Genomic DNA, 16,229 nt, shown 5'->3' with positions numbered 1-16,229 from the left:
AACACATACTTTCATTCTTATAAAAAGGTCCAGGAATGATAACACTTAACATAGTGCAAGTGAGCATGAACAAGAGAGGCCTGTATTTTTCTGAAGCTTTTAGTGATTATGAAACAAGTCTGTAATTATCAAGAATTCTCCACTGCCCTCTGTGATGAAGTGTTTGTAAGGAGAAAGTTCTGGAAGGAATGCCAAACTTCCCAGACTCTTCCATTGGGAGTTAGTGATGTGTTGTAATTAATGGAGTTCTCAACACACAAATGCTATTACGCCTACCAGTTGCCAGCTTCTACTGTTGGCAAGATTGTGAGATTGGGGTTTTGGAAAGGGTTTCTAGTGAGAAACTTCAAGGCCTAAGGAGTTCTAAAAATCTCTATCATTATTGCTATCTGATGGCTCAGCATAAGTACCTGGAGGCTATCCTAGGGGACAAGGCAGCGTGGACAGGTGGTTACCAAACAGGAAAGACCACAAATCTGGGCACAGAGATTGACCAAATCTTGTCATTTGGAGACTACGTGTGTTCAGAGAGATTTGTAGTCAGGGTGTTGGCAGCAGGGGATATATTGACTTTAATACTCCTTTAACCCATAGAGACTGTCAACTAAGGCCAGGAGGGGATGCTATCTGTTCTGGTGGAAGATATATACAACCACACTGATGAAGTCACAGATCTTTAACCTCCTAAAGGATCTTCAGCTACATCTATTTTTCCTTCCCTGGGTAACTAATCAATGCTTCTCAGTTTTAGTGATGTCAAGCCAAGATCATCATATTCACTGATGCTGAGGAAAAAAAGCAAGGAGGGTAAACTCAAGAGAAAGCATTTTAGATTAGACATAACAAAAAAAAACCCACCTCCTGATTATAAAGGTGGTGGCACCTGCAAATTCTTAAAACACTCGACTTTGCTGGGTTTTTGTTTTCCTCATCTGTAAAATGGGAAGATGGAAGAGACAGAGGCCCTCCTATCACTAAAACGTTATTATGATCAATTCTATAATGAAATCAAGGCAAGGTAGTAGAAAAATTGGGATTAGGACCCATATTTCTTGACCTTTTTGTTTGGGATTCTTGGAAAGTATATAGTCTATTCTCTTTTCTGGTTTCTATCCTGGTCCCCACTCCCCGAGCCCAACCTTGAATATTTTTGCTTCCTTTTAAACCATGAAAATAACAGTTCATATGTATATAGAATTTTAAAGTTTGCAGAATGCTTCAATGTATTACTTCATTTGATATATACGCATGTACGTGCACATATGCATATTATATATAATAGTATATAGTATATATGCAGTATAATATACCATTAATACAGATCTTCCTAGGATGGCTGTAGATAATGGGCAGAGATTCCAGATCTAGGCTGTATGAAGAGAGGGCTGCTGGGATCCTACCTCTATTAAACCAACCCCTGCTCTTTGCAGATTCTTCAAGCAAATCATCCATGGCTTTGGGTGGTGTGTAGAGAAGGGTAAGGGGAGAAATTAATTTTTGGCTTGTGTCAAATATATTACACTAGTGATTCCACTACCACATCTCCTTTCTGTGATGGTCTTTTTATTACTTTCTCTTAGGGCTCATTTTGCTAGGGATGGGGATAGGAGGGGCTTAAAATCACTTATCTCCATAAGTGACGGGGTACAAGTAGGGGTCTGTGAGTAAATTGTTTGACAACCAGCTTTCAAAAAATACATGATAATAGGACATTTTAAATTTTAATCGGCATTATTAATATTTTCTCCTTCACTTTCTTAAGCCTAGACAATCAAAACAATAAACCAAGCTCTGATTTGTAGGTGTATATGTTCACAATGCAAATTTAACAATTTACAAAGCTAGTTGGAGCTGCCTCCATTAAGAAATTTCATGTCTCAAGCAAAGTGGTTTCAAGGAAAACATATTTTATGGTCCTATTCTCTGCTTGTTTCTTCATGATGTCCAGAAGTGAGGAATCCCCCCTCACCCACCACATTGTCTCAGAGTAATAGTTCTGTTGATTACACAAGCATGTCTGATTAATACCATTAATAATGGGAAAATGATTTCCATAAATCAGATGGTGCCTGCTCAGTATAAACCAATGCTAAACGATTCACATTAAAATCAATCTGGAAAATCACTTGTTTCCTGCTTTAAATGCTACTCAGTGTCATTTACCATAAGTGGCTTTTCTTTTTCAAATGGAATTTAAAATATGAACCTGGCTTGTTTACTCTCAGTTCAGATGGTTTGGGCTGTACTAGTGATTGAGTGAATGAAACTCTGCCAACATATAATTAAGCACCTACTATGGACAAAGTACTGCTCTAGGTGTTGGGATCAAATTAGACATTGTTGCAGAAACAATTACAGCACAAAATGGAACATGTTAAATAAGTCAACAAGAGAGATACCAAGTGCTATGTGAGCTCTGTGGAAGGGTTGTATCCAAAGGGAGGAAGCAGGGAAGGATGTGGGGGTGGGGGTGGAGGAAGACAGTTGAGCTCAGTTTCAAAGAATGGCTAGGGTTTCAACAAGCAGAGATTGTGGAGGCAGAGTCAGGGATGGTGGAGGAGGGTGTTCCTGGCCCAAGGAATAGTGCCAGCAAAGGTGCTTAGTTGGTAAGGTACAGAACTCTAATGAGTAATTCTTTCATCCGGGATAAAAACCAATTGTGGGGTATATTTACCCTTTTCATGTTTAATACTGGCAATTTGGTTTTCTTCTATCTCTTTTTTAATCAAATTAACCAATAGGTTTTTTTTCATAAAACACAACTCCTAATTTTATTTTACTAATTGAAGTGTTTTACACTCAATTTTATTGATCTCACCTTTAATTTTTAGGATTTCCAATTTAGTGTTTAATTGGGAAGGGGGATAGTAGATTTTGTTGGTTCAAAGGACAGTGGATAGCTTTGAAAGGAGAGGATGTGTTCCCCTCTAGCATCTGGAGCTTGCTGCCATAGGAGATGGGAGGAAGGTGAGCACCAGAAAGGAAGTACTAGCACAAGGGGATGCTGGGTGTGGTTACATGAAGGAGATTGTACAGTAATATGGGCAGAGTGCTGGGATGGCAATTGCAGTGGGGAGGGAGGGGACTACCCTGGATATTGGCTCCCTGGACAGTCTTATCCTTCTCATGCTAGGTATGGTTGTGGCCATAGGACATGTTTGGGAAATGCCAAATAGTCACTTTGAGTACAAGGAGGCGAGGAGGATGAAATAAGGCTTAAAGGGCAGATTGGAACTGGAATGTAGAGGGATTTAAAAGCCAGGCAGAGGAGGTTGACAATAGGGTATCATTAAACGGTACCCTCCCCGTCCTTTAGCTTTCCATCATGAAAAATGAACTGGGCATGCCAAAGTCTGGATATCTCTTCTTTGGCATAAAAGGACCAAGATAGAAATGGGGAGACAATCCTCAGTTGGGAATACCAGATTGCTTATTGCCAGAATCCCAAACATAGCCAATAAGGTGGCAGAATGACTCAGATATAGATAGACCCTTTGGAGCCTGAGGGCGTTATCTCTGCAGATTATACTGATGCCCTAGAAGTGACAAAATCCTTATAGCCTCCCTGGTAGGAGCACTGAACACCATGTAGGATTAGTCTGATTGTACATGCTAATGATGTTTCTGCTTGTTTGACAACAGCAAGGTCACAGCTTTCACTGACACTTAACAACTGTTTCTGTTTTTGCTGCTCTGAATTTAAAGTTGGGTTCTCTGCTGCAGCATCAGGATGTGCAAGGAAGAAGAAAAGTAGAACTGGGTTAATTTTCTGCACATGAGCAGCAGAGTGATGTATATAGCACCTTACATACTGATGCCACGGGGCACAGAATTCCAAAGAGGCTGCCCAAGAGTGAATGAAGCTGCCCCAAACCACTCACTTCACTGGTAGTAGAAGGGGTGTGATTTCCTATTAGACAACCATATTCAGCCATTACCCATAACTACCTTCAGGCAAAGCCTAAGACCTCCATGAAGGTGCAGGGACACAAGACCCCAGAGGCAGAACTGGGAGCAATGGTGGAAGTGCTAGAGAGGCAAATTTCAGCAAAACCTTCCTAATAATTAGAGATGAATGAAAGTAGAATGGAGAGCCGCAAGGAGTGCTGGGTTCACCTCAATGTTATTGTTCAGTTGTGTCTGATTCTTCTTGACCCAGTGGACCATATTTCCTATGGCATTTCCATGGCAAAGACACTGGAGTGGTTTGTCATTTTCCTTCTCTAGCTCATTTTATAGATGACAAAACTGAGGCAGACAGGGTTAATTAAGTGACTTGCCCAGGGTCACACCACTAGTAAGTGTCTGAGGCCAGATTTAAACTCAGGTCTTCCTGACTCCAGGGCCAGCGCTCTATCCACTGAGCTATCTAGCTGCCCCTTCAATAGCAATCTTCAAAAAGAGGCCAGAGGACACTTCCTTGGATTTGTTGCAGCAAGGATTCTGGTTTGGGCATAGGTCAGAATAGATGGCCTCTGAGCATTTAGATCTAGTAATTCTTTGAAAATAAACATATAGTGCTAAGTGTGAAGAGAAAACTTGGTTCTGAATATCTAATAGTGATGGTTAACTTGGGACCCTTTGAGAAAGCTTATAGTTTCCATGGCCAGAGGCACTGTGAACTATGTCTAGTAGAAGGGCCAGCCTTTCATTCATTTTTAGTAAGGCTTCTGTAAAATATTCTTTCTTTTCTTTCATTTCAAACTGTCCCCCTGATCCCCTGCTTTCATCTATTGTTAGCCCCTCAGACAAGACACATATTCAGACTGAGCAGATCTACTCTGGACTTTTGAAAAGGAGTCTGGGGGCCATCAGGCTAAGCCCCCTCAGGGAGGGTAAGCAGCTGGTTGATTTTCTTCTGACTCCAGCTCTAAGACCTTCTGCTTTTTCTCTCTAAACTAAGCATACCATCTGTTTCATCTCTTTTCACATTGATACACATACACACCCACCCAGCTCCTTCCATGCATTTTGGTTATGAGTACCAACCTTTATTCCCAATAAACTTTTTGCTTTAGTTGTTTCTAACCCTCTATTCCAACCCTCTAGATCAAGTATAAGAGACCTAAAATGGAACTTTTCTTTCCTCAGAGACCCGCTACTCTTCCTGGCTTCCCAGTTTCTGATAAAGGTGCCACAATTCTGTTTCCATGGCTTGTAAACCTTAGAGATACATTAGACTCCTCCCTTTCCTTCAACCTATACAGCTAATGTGTCAGGATCTGGCACATCCTTCTCCTTGAGATCTCGCACATTTCTTCCCTCCTTACCTTTTTTCATTGCTACCATACTCATTCTGGTCCTCACTATCCCTTACCTGGACTACTGCAATAGCCTCCTACCTTGTCTCTTGGTCACCTCTCTCCCTCATAATTCATCCTGCACTCTGCTGCCAAATTAAATTTTCAATTACATAGCTTAGACTACATCATTTTAATAACATAAATGGCTCCATATTTCCTACTGAAAAGCAACCAAGTCCACAACTTTAACTATCAAAGTAGTCACATTTAGACTCCAATCTATCACTATCTAAAATGCCCTTCACCACTCCCTTCCTCCTCTCCCATCTCTACGTGTTAAAATCCTACCTATCTTTGTTGTTTGTTTGTTTGTTTGTTTGGTGAGGCAATTGGGGTTAAGTGACTTGCCCAGGGTCACACAGCTAGTAAGTGTCAAGTGTCTGTGGCCGGATTTGAACTCAGGTTCTCCTGAATCCAGGGCCAGTGCTTTATCCACTGCACCACCTAGCTGCCCTAAATTTGAGGTGTCAAGACTACTTATTAATTATATATTATTATTATTATTATTATTATTTTGGGCAGGGCAATGAGGGTTAAGTGACTTGACCAGGGTCACACAGCTAGTAAGTGTCAAGTGTCTGAGGCCGGATTTGAACTCTGGTCCTCCTGAATCCAGGACCAGTTTATCCACTGCGCCACCTAGCTGCCCCCCTACCTATCTTTCAAGTTTCAGCTCAATTGCTGTTTCCTCCATGAAGTCTTTCCTCTAGATCAGGGATTCTTGAGCTATTTTTGTGACCCGGATCCCTTGGACAGTCAGATGAAGCCTATGGAATCCTTTTCAGAATATTTTTTTAAAGTTATAATGGGGGGCGGCTAGGTGGCGCAGTGGATAGGCACCGGCCCTGGATTCAGGAGTACCTGAGTTCAAATCCGGCCTCAGACACTTGACACTTACTAGCTGTGTGACCCTGGGCAAGTCACTTAACCCCCATTGCCCTACAAAAACAAAAACCCAAAACAAACAAACAAACAAAAAGTTATAATGGGAGGAAATGTTAAATTTCAGTTAAGGGTTAGTGAAAATAAAAATGTATATTTCTCCATCCAACTTCATGAACCCCCTGAAATCTATATTCTGATGATATATAGACTACAATTTAAGAACTTCTGCTCTAGATGGAAGTGAACTTCTTTCTCCTATGAATTCTCATAGTATCTTGTTTGTAACTCTTCTATGCCTCTATCAGATTTCATTTTATATTATAGTAATTTGTGTATGACAGTCCTAGTTTTAGATTTTCAATCCCTTCAGGGAAAAGAAAATTTGTTATTCACATTTGTATCTTCACTGGTACCTAGCACATTTCCTGGCCCTCAGTAATACGTAGTTGTCAAATAGATAAATGAATAGACTAGCATTTAGAACATCTGGGATTTAGTAACATCTGTTTCCAACTATGTGTACGACCTTAGAGATGTTGCTTATGCTCTCTTGGCTTGAGTTTTCTGATATATAAAATGGATATACTCATCCCAAAGGGTTATTATGATGATGATGATGAGATAACTTCCATGGATGGTACTTTATACTTTAAAAAAAAAACATAAAGTACCACATAGTCAAGAATTATTCAGCAACTTGGAAAAAAATCAGTCTCCTCAAATTGGATGGTAGGCAATTCCTAAGTGGAAACCTTTCTTTGACCTTACCCACTGAGAAGGTGGGTCAGGGTTGTGATCCACACTGCTGGAAGAGTATTCACCCAAGGGAAATCCCAGCCCCACCAAACGATGAATGTACAATTTGGCAAAATAGGCAGCTGGCGTGTGCATCTGTTGGATAGAGCAACTTCCTTCCCAGAGGGTCAAGATGCTTTTAAAATGAGCTTCTTTCATTCAGCTACATCATGTTCTTTTGAGAGGTAAGAGCTTCATCAGCTTCAGAGGTCAGTGAGTTGGAAACAGGAAAGCTGCAGCTTCCTGCCCTCTCCATCATTTTGCACTTCTTTCTTTTTTTTTTTTTGCAGGCAATGGGAGTTAAGTGACTTGCCCAGGGTCACACAGCTAGTAAGTGTCATTCTTCTTATTTCTTAAATTTTTATTTTTTTTAGTGAGGCAATTGGGGCTAAGTGACTTGCCCAGGGTCACACAGCTAGTAAGTGTTAAGTGTCTGAGGCCAGATTTGAACTCAGGTACTCCTGACTTCAGGGCCGGTGCTCTATCCACTTCACCACCTAGCTGCCCCTTATTTCTTAAAGGTATAGTTGTAAGTTGGAAGTGTCAAGTGGTCATGGATTGGGGCAAGGAATGGAGTACAATGAGAGAAATCAAATCTGTGAAAGGTTGAGCCCATGGAAGAGGATCCCTTGTGATGGAAATAGTGCTGGGTATTCTGAGGGCCATTTAATTAGTTTAGTGGCAGGTACTGAAAGAGAGACTTGAAATGAAAAAGACACGATCCTTAATCTTACAGGACCTTAACAGTCTAGTAGAGGAGATAACATTTCTGTATTGCTATTTTTAGGCATTGTTTGGTTTGGTTTGGTTTGGTTTTGGGATAGGATTTGGGATTTCATCAGTGAAGGAATTTCCAGTGAGGAACTTTGCCTGTATCAATGAAGATAGCACCTACTATGTAATTTCACTGAGAAGTTAAGTGACTTATGCAGGGTTATATTTGAACACAGGTCTTCCTGATTCTAAGTCCATCTGTTATGTTAGGCTGCCTCACATTTGCCTTTTATGTATCTATAGCTATTTGTATTTAATAAGCAATGACATATATATATATATAGATGCATAGATATATAGATGCATAGATATATAGATATATGAAACCATATATATAAAACCAGAATACAAGGTAGAATATTTTGATAATTGTTTTACTTCAGTTACTGAGAGGAAGAGAAACCGCTCAGGCAATGCTATGTGGCATTCTGGATATAATGTTGGTCTGGGAGAGAGGAAGACTCTAGCTTCAATTCCTGTCTCATTTAAAAGCCAGGTTACTAATCACTTCATTTCTTGCAGCCTCAATTTCCTTATCTGAAAAATGGGGGAAGTTGGGGAAGCTAGGTGGAAGAGTATTGGATAGCGCATTACACCTAGAGTCAGAAAGACCTGAGTTCAAATCCAGCCCTCAGACATTTATTAGCTATGAATTCCTGGGTAAGTCACTTAACCTCTGTTTACTTTAGTACCCTTATCCATAAAATTAAGATAATTATAGTATTTCCCCCCATAGTTGTTGTGAGGATCTAATGAGGTAATAATTATAAAGCGCTCAGCATAGTATATGGCACATAGTAGTTGCTATATAAGTGTTAGCTATTATAATAATAGCACTTACCTTACAGGGTTGTTGGAAAGAAAAAATGAGTTAATGTTTGTAAGGTGCTTTACAAACCTTGAAAGTTATATGTTTCTGGAGTCAGGAGGATCTGAGTTCAAATCTGATCTCAGACATTTGACACTTATTAGCTGTGTGACCCTAGGCAAGTCACTTAACCCTCATTGCCTCACAAAAACCAAAACAAAACAAAAATGAAAGCCATATGTAGTTGTTCAATCTTTTCTTTTTTCTTCTCCCAGTTGTGTTCAATTGTTCATTACTTGATTTGGGGTTTTCTTGGCAATGATACTAGAAAGGTTTGCCATTTTTTTCTCCAGTACACTTTATGGACAAGGAAACTGAGACAAATGGGATTAAGTGATTTTTTTTCAGGGTTACCAGCTAGTATTTGAAACTGGATTTGAGCTCAGAAAGATTAGTCTTCCTGACTCCAGGCCTCATGCTGTATCTGCTACACTACCTAGCTGCTCCCCTGAAAGTTATATAATGGTATACAAATTTTAGGTATTAATCTTTCCTCTTGGGCTCTCATTTTCTGGGAACTTGAAAGCTTCAGATTTTTAAAAAATCATTTTTTCCAAATAGAAAATATCAGCATAAAATCATTAAATGAATCAAAGCAAGGGAGATTAGAGTGCATATGCAAGAGATAAAGGTTGAGAGGCATGAGCTTCCATCTTTGAGGAAAAAAAAACCAAAACTGGTTTGCCAGCCCCCTCATGGGAGACAGTGCAGCGATCCTCAAGGAATTATGCTAGAGTATTTGGCCAGCCCTTCTTTGGGTCAGTCTCTGTATGCAATTCTTAGGGTAGCATAGCCCTCCTTGCTGAGCTTCTTGGATAATCACCCTGTATGCAGACAGATATTGAGAGTATCAGCATTGTGGCTCTGAGGAACATTTGCTCAAAATGATCTGTTGGAGTGACACTGGTCGTAGTGTGCTTTGACCATTTGATTGCAGCCAGGCATTCTTTACACAGAGCACAGTCAATAGTCTCTGTGACTAACACACTTCGTAAAGGACATAATGGAGACAGAAATGGCAAACCACTCCAGTATCTTTGTCAAGAAAACTCCATGAAGATAGGTGTACAGGCCCATGAGGGGTCAGACACGACTGAAATGACTCAATAATACCTCCACATAAAAGTGGAGCAATGGAATCAAACAGAATTGGAAACACAGGTCACTAAACTCTACATAAGGATCCCTGTAGGTTACATATTAACCTAGAAAACAACATATTAACATTATGTTCTATTGTATTTTATTGTTTCCCAATTACACTTTAATTTGGTTCAGGTCTGGAAGCAATGCAGCCAGTTGACCAAATGCTTGCCACCTCTGACATGGAGAACTGATAGCACAATTTCCAGCTGGGAAAGTCAACATGGGGCACCAAGCCCCAAACCAAAGTGAACAAAACTCGATTCCCACTGGCCCACACTGATCTTGTTCTGTAAACTGACTCTACTAGAAAGACAAGGAAACACCCTGGAAACTTCCCTAATGTCAAACCATTAATTTGTGACAATCACCAACTATATAGATAACTAGAAAAAAATATTTTAAAAGTCTGAAGCATTAACATTCCTGAAGATGAGGAGCCAAGAAAAAATATACAGTTAAGGGACAGGAGAATTGCTTGTGCCCAATTTCTCTTTTTTTCAGTGACTGAAGCAGAAAAATCCTAGAATAACACAAATCTGTGACTGTTAAGATTGGTAGATTTTTCTTCAAGCCTAAGGCATGTCTGAGATTCCCCAACAAAGTTGTAGTCAGATGATTTGGATTGATAGGGCTAAAATGCTACTGTTAAATCTTTGCTTTGCGACATGACCACATGCTGAGCAATGCAGAATAGCATGAGAAGAAATTGTGATTCTTCTTGCAATTTTCTCTCTCCCACTGAAGAAAGAATTTCTGACCCTTTGAGGTTAGCAAGTAATTAGCCACCTGAAATTTAATGTTCCTTATTTTCCTTTTCTTTTTTTTTTTTTAAGCTCTGATCAACTGTAGTTTAGCCGTAATATCTTAGATTTCCCCACCTACTTGGTGTACTAATTACAGGGTTGCAATGGAATGCAGTCATGTTCTTTTAATGGTAGCATTCCATTGAAATGTTTTCATTTCAATGAAACCTCAACAGGTATCGTGGGGCAGGACCAAGGTAGAGGTATTATTCTTAATGTACTTAATCTATTAATAAGACATTGCTTAAGTAGAGAACTAAGAAGCCATCTAGTACACCCCAATTCCCTCTTATTTTCAGATGAGGAAACTGAGGCCCAAGGAGGTTAAGTGACTTATCCAAATTCAATTAGATTTGAATCAATAAACATTTATTAAGCACCTACTATGTGCCAAGCACTGTGCTACACAGATAGGAAGCATTACAAACTGGGATTTGAATCCATTTCCTCTAACTCTAGAGCTCCCCAGACTTTTCCCACTATACCAGGCAGATATTACATTTTGGGATGGTTTAGCAAGTCTGCTGGAATCAACCCATAAAGCTGGTAGTTAAATTTTCAGTGTGAGTAATGAGCAAGTGTTACAAATCAAGTCTTGATTTACTGTGTTGTTGAATGTAGGCTTAAGAAAGTAATGTAGAAAATGTTAATAATGCAGATTAAACTTAGAGTATTGTGAGAACATTTTTTTCCCCCTTGTAGAGTTGGTTGTTAAACATTTCCTAGCACACTCTTGGATGGTTCTGTCAATACATATAAGATTACCTTCCATCTACACTAAATATATTTTGTACACACTCATACAAGATATGCTGTCTTCCCCTTTAAAATATGAGTTTGAGAGTAGAACAGTGTTATTGCTTTTCTTTGTATCCCTAGTGCTTAGCATAATAATTGGCACAGAATAAATGCCTGGTAACTGAATTGCTGATATAATGTGTACTTGTTTCACCACTTTCTCTTTATCCTCCATTCTATAACCCATCATTTCTTTCCTCTCTCCTTCCTTCCCTTCCTTCCTTCTTAAGTGACTTGCCCATGGTCACATAGTTAGTAAGTGTCTGAGACTGAATTTGAACTCGGGTCCTCCAGACTCCAGGGCTGGTGCTCTATCCACTGTACCACCCAGCTTCTGTGCCTCATTTTTTAGAATTAATATTTAGGGGTGGGGGAAGCTAGGTGGCACAGTGGATAAAGCACTGGTCCTGGATTCAGGAGGACCTGAGTTCAAATCTGGCCTCAGACACTTGACACTTACTAGCTATGTGACCCTGGGTAAGTCACTTAACCCTCATCCCCCCCCCAATTAATATTTAGGGACAATTTGGCCTTTGTATTCTTGGATTTTTGCCTTAGCTATCTTGGGGGTCTTCATAATCTCCTTAGAACATTATCACTTTCATTTTGTTATTGTTCTTCAGTTGTTTCAGTTGTGTCTGACTCTGTTACCCCATTTGGGGTTTTCTTGGCAAAGATACTGGAGAGGTTTGCCATTTCCTTCTCCAGTCCATTTCATAGATGAGGAAACTGAGGCAAATAGGGTTAAGTGACTTGCCCAAGGTCACATAGTCAGTGTCTGAGTCTGAATTTGAATTTAGGTCTTCTAGATTCTGGGTCCAGTGCTCTATGTACTGTATCACGCAGCTGCTACTTCTCTCTCTCTCTCTCTCTCTCTCTCTCTCTCTCTCTCTCTCTCTCTCACACACACACACACACACACACACACAAAATGTCAACATTTTATATTATGAGGATGCCATTTTTCTACATAACCCCAGATCCATCCTTGGTATGCTTCCTTGCTATAGTAGCCATGAGGTCCACACTGCATACTTTCTCAAAACCTGTGGTTTGTGTTTGCTCAATAAAGGTGAAACACTAACAAACACCTCCCATAGCGCCTCTACTCAGTCACTTGAGAGGTAGTCGAGTTAGACACTGGCTCCGGCCTACTCATTCTCTTCTTTATGCTTTCCCCCTCCCACCATTTCCCCTATTCCCAAAGTTAAATATGGACCTTGGCTTTCTTCCATCAGGAAATGGAGAACTTTTATCAGTCACTTTGAAAAAATGATGTTAGATATGAGACTTTACTGGCTAACCACATCATGCAACATTTCAATCTCTTTCACCATCTGAGGGAATATACATGCTGAGTTTACCATAGAAGGGACTTGAAAGGGGGGAAGTAGAAATAGATGCAGTTATCTGTACTTCCGTGTCCCTACCCTCTCCAACAATACCTGCCTTTTGCTTCAGCAACCTCTCTCACATCATCTTCCTGCTTCTAGTGAAAATCACAGAATCGCAGAGCTAGCTACTCATGGAGGCTGCTTGGCCTAACCTAATACCTGGACAAGAATCCTTCCTATAACCCTCCCAACAGGTGGTCTTCTGGCCTTTGCTGAAAGGACTCTTGGAAAAAGGGAGCCACTGCTTTTCAAGATAGGACAGAACCGAAAGTCTGAGCTCAGAAAAAAAGCCACAATTCTCCTGGGCTTTTCTAAGCAGGGCTGCTTAGATAAGCAAGGAGAAAAACATTCAAGTAGAGATCTTTTGACAGATTATTTTGAAAAGGTTTTTTTGTATGTCATATTACAGAATACCTTCTCCACCTCCAGTCCCTCCCTCCACCCACAATATTTAGTATCCTGCTTCTAATTTGAAACCAAATTGTACCCCAGTCCAAATAAATGAATACTTTGTTATCCTAATCAAAATCGCTAGAGGCCTGAAAATACTTACATAAAATACACTTCCTAAATAGTAGAGAACAAAGAAGAAGGTGCAGCCAGAGATACTTTCTTTCTCCTAACTTTCATAAGCTTCTAGGTAGTCTAAATAAATGAAATGATTTCCACACCTCAAGAAATGGCACATCTTAACCTTCGGAGGAGACTTGGCTGGATACATTGTTTTCATTTTTGTTTTTTCAAATGTTATCCGTTTTATGTAGTCATGGATCAGTAGGTATATTATAGGCAAGAAGGGAGAAAGAATAGGGAGTATAATGGCAAGGAGATGGAAAGGTGGGGTGTTAGCACTGCATCACTAAGGGACCTAGCTGCCTCAAATTTTTGTTATCCTGTTCATGAGCTAAATAAATGAAATTGATGACACATTTGTCTGCCTTGTCTACCCTACTGAATTTGCAAATTCTTGGGTGGAAGACACTGTATCTATTCATAAATGCCCCAAACATGGTGAGTATGCAATAAATACTTGACTGAATAATGGACTGGTCTCAACGAACATTAGTCCTTATTAGCAAATTGAGTATTTTTTATATTTGAAGTTGTTGTGGGTGGGCCTGCTCCCCTAAGCCCTGCAGCTCTTTAGTGTTGAAGACTGCATGCAACTCCTGTTCACTTTCTTTTAAAGATCACATGCGTCATTTACCCTTTGGTTAGTAACTCTGGTTGGCTTCTTCTAAGACCTGTTGGTGGACCTTTGTAGTGGTGGTTGTTTAGTCATTTTCAGTTATGTCCAATTTTTTGTGATTCCATTTGGGGTTTTCTTTGGCAAAAATACTAGAGTGGTTTTGCCATTTCTTTCCCCTGCTCATTTTACAGGTGAGGAAACTGAGGCTAACATGGTGAAGTGATTTGCCCAGGGTCAAGTGTCTGAGGTTGGTTTTGAATTCAGATCTTCCTGAGCCCAGGGCCTGGCATGCTATCCACCTCGCTGTTCCATTGGCGGATCTTAGGACCATAGATTTGCAGCTAGAAGGGACTTTTCAGAGGCTCATCTTACAGAAGTCAAGTGATTTGCACAAAGTTCCATAGTGACAGAGGAAGGGTTTGGATTCCAAATTCACTATTCTTTTCATAGCACTACATCTTGTAGGGTTAAAAATTTTTTTTAGATGTTTTGGGGAATTATATCCTCAGCTAGTCATAAGAAAGAAAGAAATTCAACATTATTTCTTTCATTTGCTTCCTTCACAGCTGTGCCTAGCAGTGTCTGTGACTCCCTTCACTCCCGGCTAATAGAAAGCTTTCTTTTACCTGGTCCCAGTCATCTTCATCCTCTATTTGTCTGCACGGCTAGTCACTTTCTTAACCAGCCATTGCTTTAAATGGTGCTTCAGCATGTCCTGAAACATCTCTCCAAATTTCTCAGTGAGTGAATCTTAAATTTAAAATGGAACATGCCCAAAGTAGAATGCATAAAGCTTTATGATGCTTCACAGACATACTCAGGGTAATAACAAAAGTCAATGAAATAATTGTGATTAGGGAACTCGGGGCAATGCTAACCCACAGTTCTGTGAGAATGCACACATAACACCTGCCCTCTTGCCCCACTGCCTCAATTTGAGGCTTTGCAGTTCATTCTGTATTTGATACTATATCCTCAGGGGCCATATCTTCCTCACTGACCCTGGTCTAAGGACTAAATTTTATTCCCTTCTCCCCCAATACTCCTTTAGGAAGGACAATGACAAAACTGGAGTGTAATCACACAAAGTAAACCAGGATGGTGAAGGGAATGGGGCAATCAGTTGAAAGAATTGGGGAATATTTATCTTGGAAAAGAGAATTATTTTGGGGGGAGGGACATAGTAATTGTCTTTAGGTATTTGGAAAATAGATTAGACATGTACTGTTTAGCCCCAAATGGCATTAGTAGGAACAACTGGTAGGTAGAATAATAACAGCTAATATATATATATATATATATATATATATGTATGCTGCCTACTATGCCCCAGGCACTGTGCTAAGTGCTTTACAATTATTCTCTCATTTGATCCTCACAACAATCCTGGAGGTAAGTGGTATTATTAACCCTATTTTACAGATGAAGAAACTGAGGCAAACAGAGGTTAAGTACCCTGCCCAGGGTCACATTGTTAGTAAATGTCTAAGGTCAGATTTGAACTCAGGTTTTCCTGACTCTAGGCATAATGCTCTAACCATTTGTACCATCTAGCTACCTGATACAGTGGAAGACAGATTTAGGGTTCCTAATAATGAGGTGCCCCAAAGTGGAATGGGCTGAGGGCTCCTCACTGAAGGTCTTTAGGAGAAGGCTGGATGACCACTTCTGGGGGATTTTATTGAAGGAATTCTTGTTCAGGTATAGGTTGGACAACATAGCTTCTTGAGGCTCTTTACAACAAATGCAATAACCTCCCAAGTTGTTGTTGGATATGATATCCCATTTCAGACTGTATAAAATCATGACTAGTCACTGCTTAGGGAAGAGTCTTAACCTGGAGGGGGCAAATACTGTATAGCTTACTGTCTTTTTTAAAATTTGAGCTTTAATGAACAACTTTAAAATTATATGAACCCCCAAGGGAGGGACTGGATACTTAAGTAATCAGACAAATGAAAGATAAATACTTTTTTTTTTCTGGAGGAAGAAAGGGAAAGAAAAAAGAAATGGGGATAATTAACCCTTCCCCCCAGTCCCCACTTTTTCTCATCTTGAGAAAATTCCAGCCACGGTATCAATGGAATTTCCCAGGCTGCCACAGAGAACGGCTCCATTTCGTCAAATGAACGTGAAGAGAAGGGGAACTTTATGATCAGCCAAAGTGGAAGGAAATATTTTAAGGACATATAACTGAGGCAGTGTGGTGGTATGGAATGAATGCTGTGCTTAGAATCCAAAGACTTGAGTTTGAGTCATGACTTTATAGTGTAC

At 40.0% G+C, this 16,229-nt stretch overlaps 1 protein-coding gene across 9 annotated transcripts in view; it reads right to left on the bottom strand.

Moving 5' to 3' along the window:
• The window catches only part of PHACTR1 (phosphatase and actin regulator 1), a 690,544-nt gene that overhangs the window by 29,059 nt on the left and 645,256 nt on the right, over nt 1–16,229 (bottom strand). The gene's annotated exons all lie outside the window — the stretch shown is intronic.

The sequence above is a fragment of the Dromiciops gliroides genome, chromosome 1, assembly GCF_019393635.1.
Source record: "Dromiciops gliroides isolate mDroGli1 chromosome 1, mDroGli1.pri, whole genome shotgun sequence".
Classification (NCBI taxonomy): domain Eukaryota; kingdom Metazoa; phylum Chordata; class Mammalia; order Microbiotheria; family Microbiotheriidae; genus Dromiciops; species Dromiciops gliroides.
The sequence above is the reverse complement of the archived record's forward strand: the minus strand, read 5'-3'. Positions and strand labels throughout refer to the sequence as shown.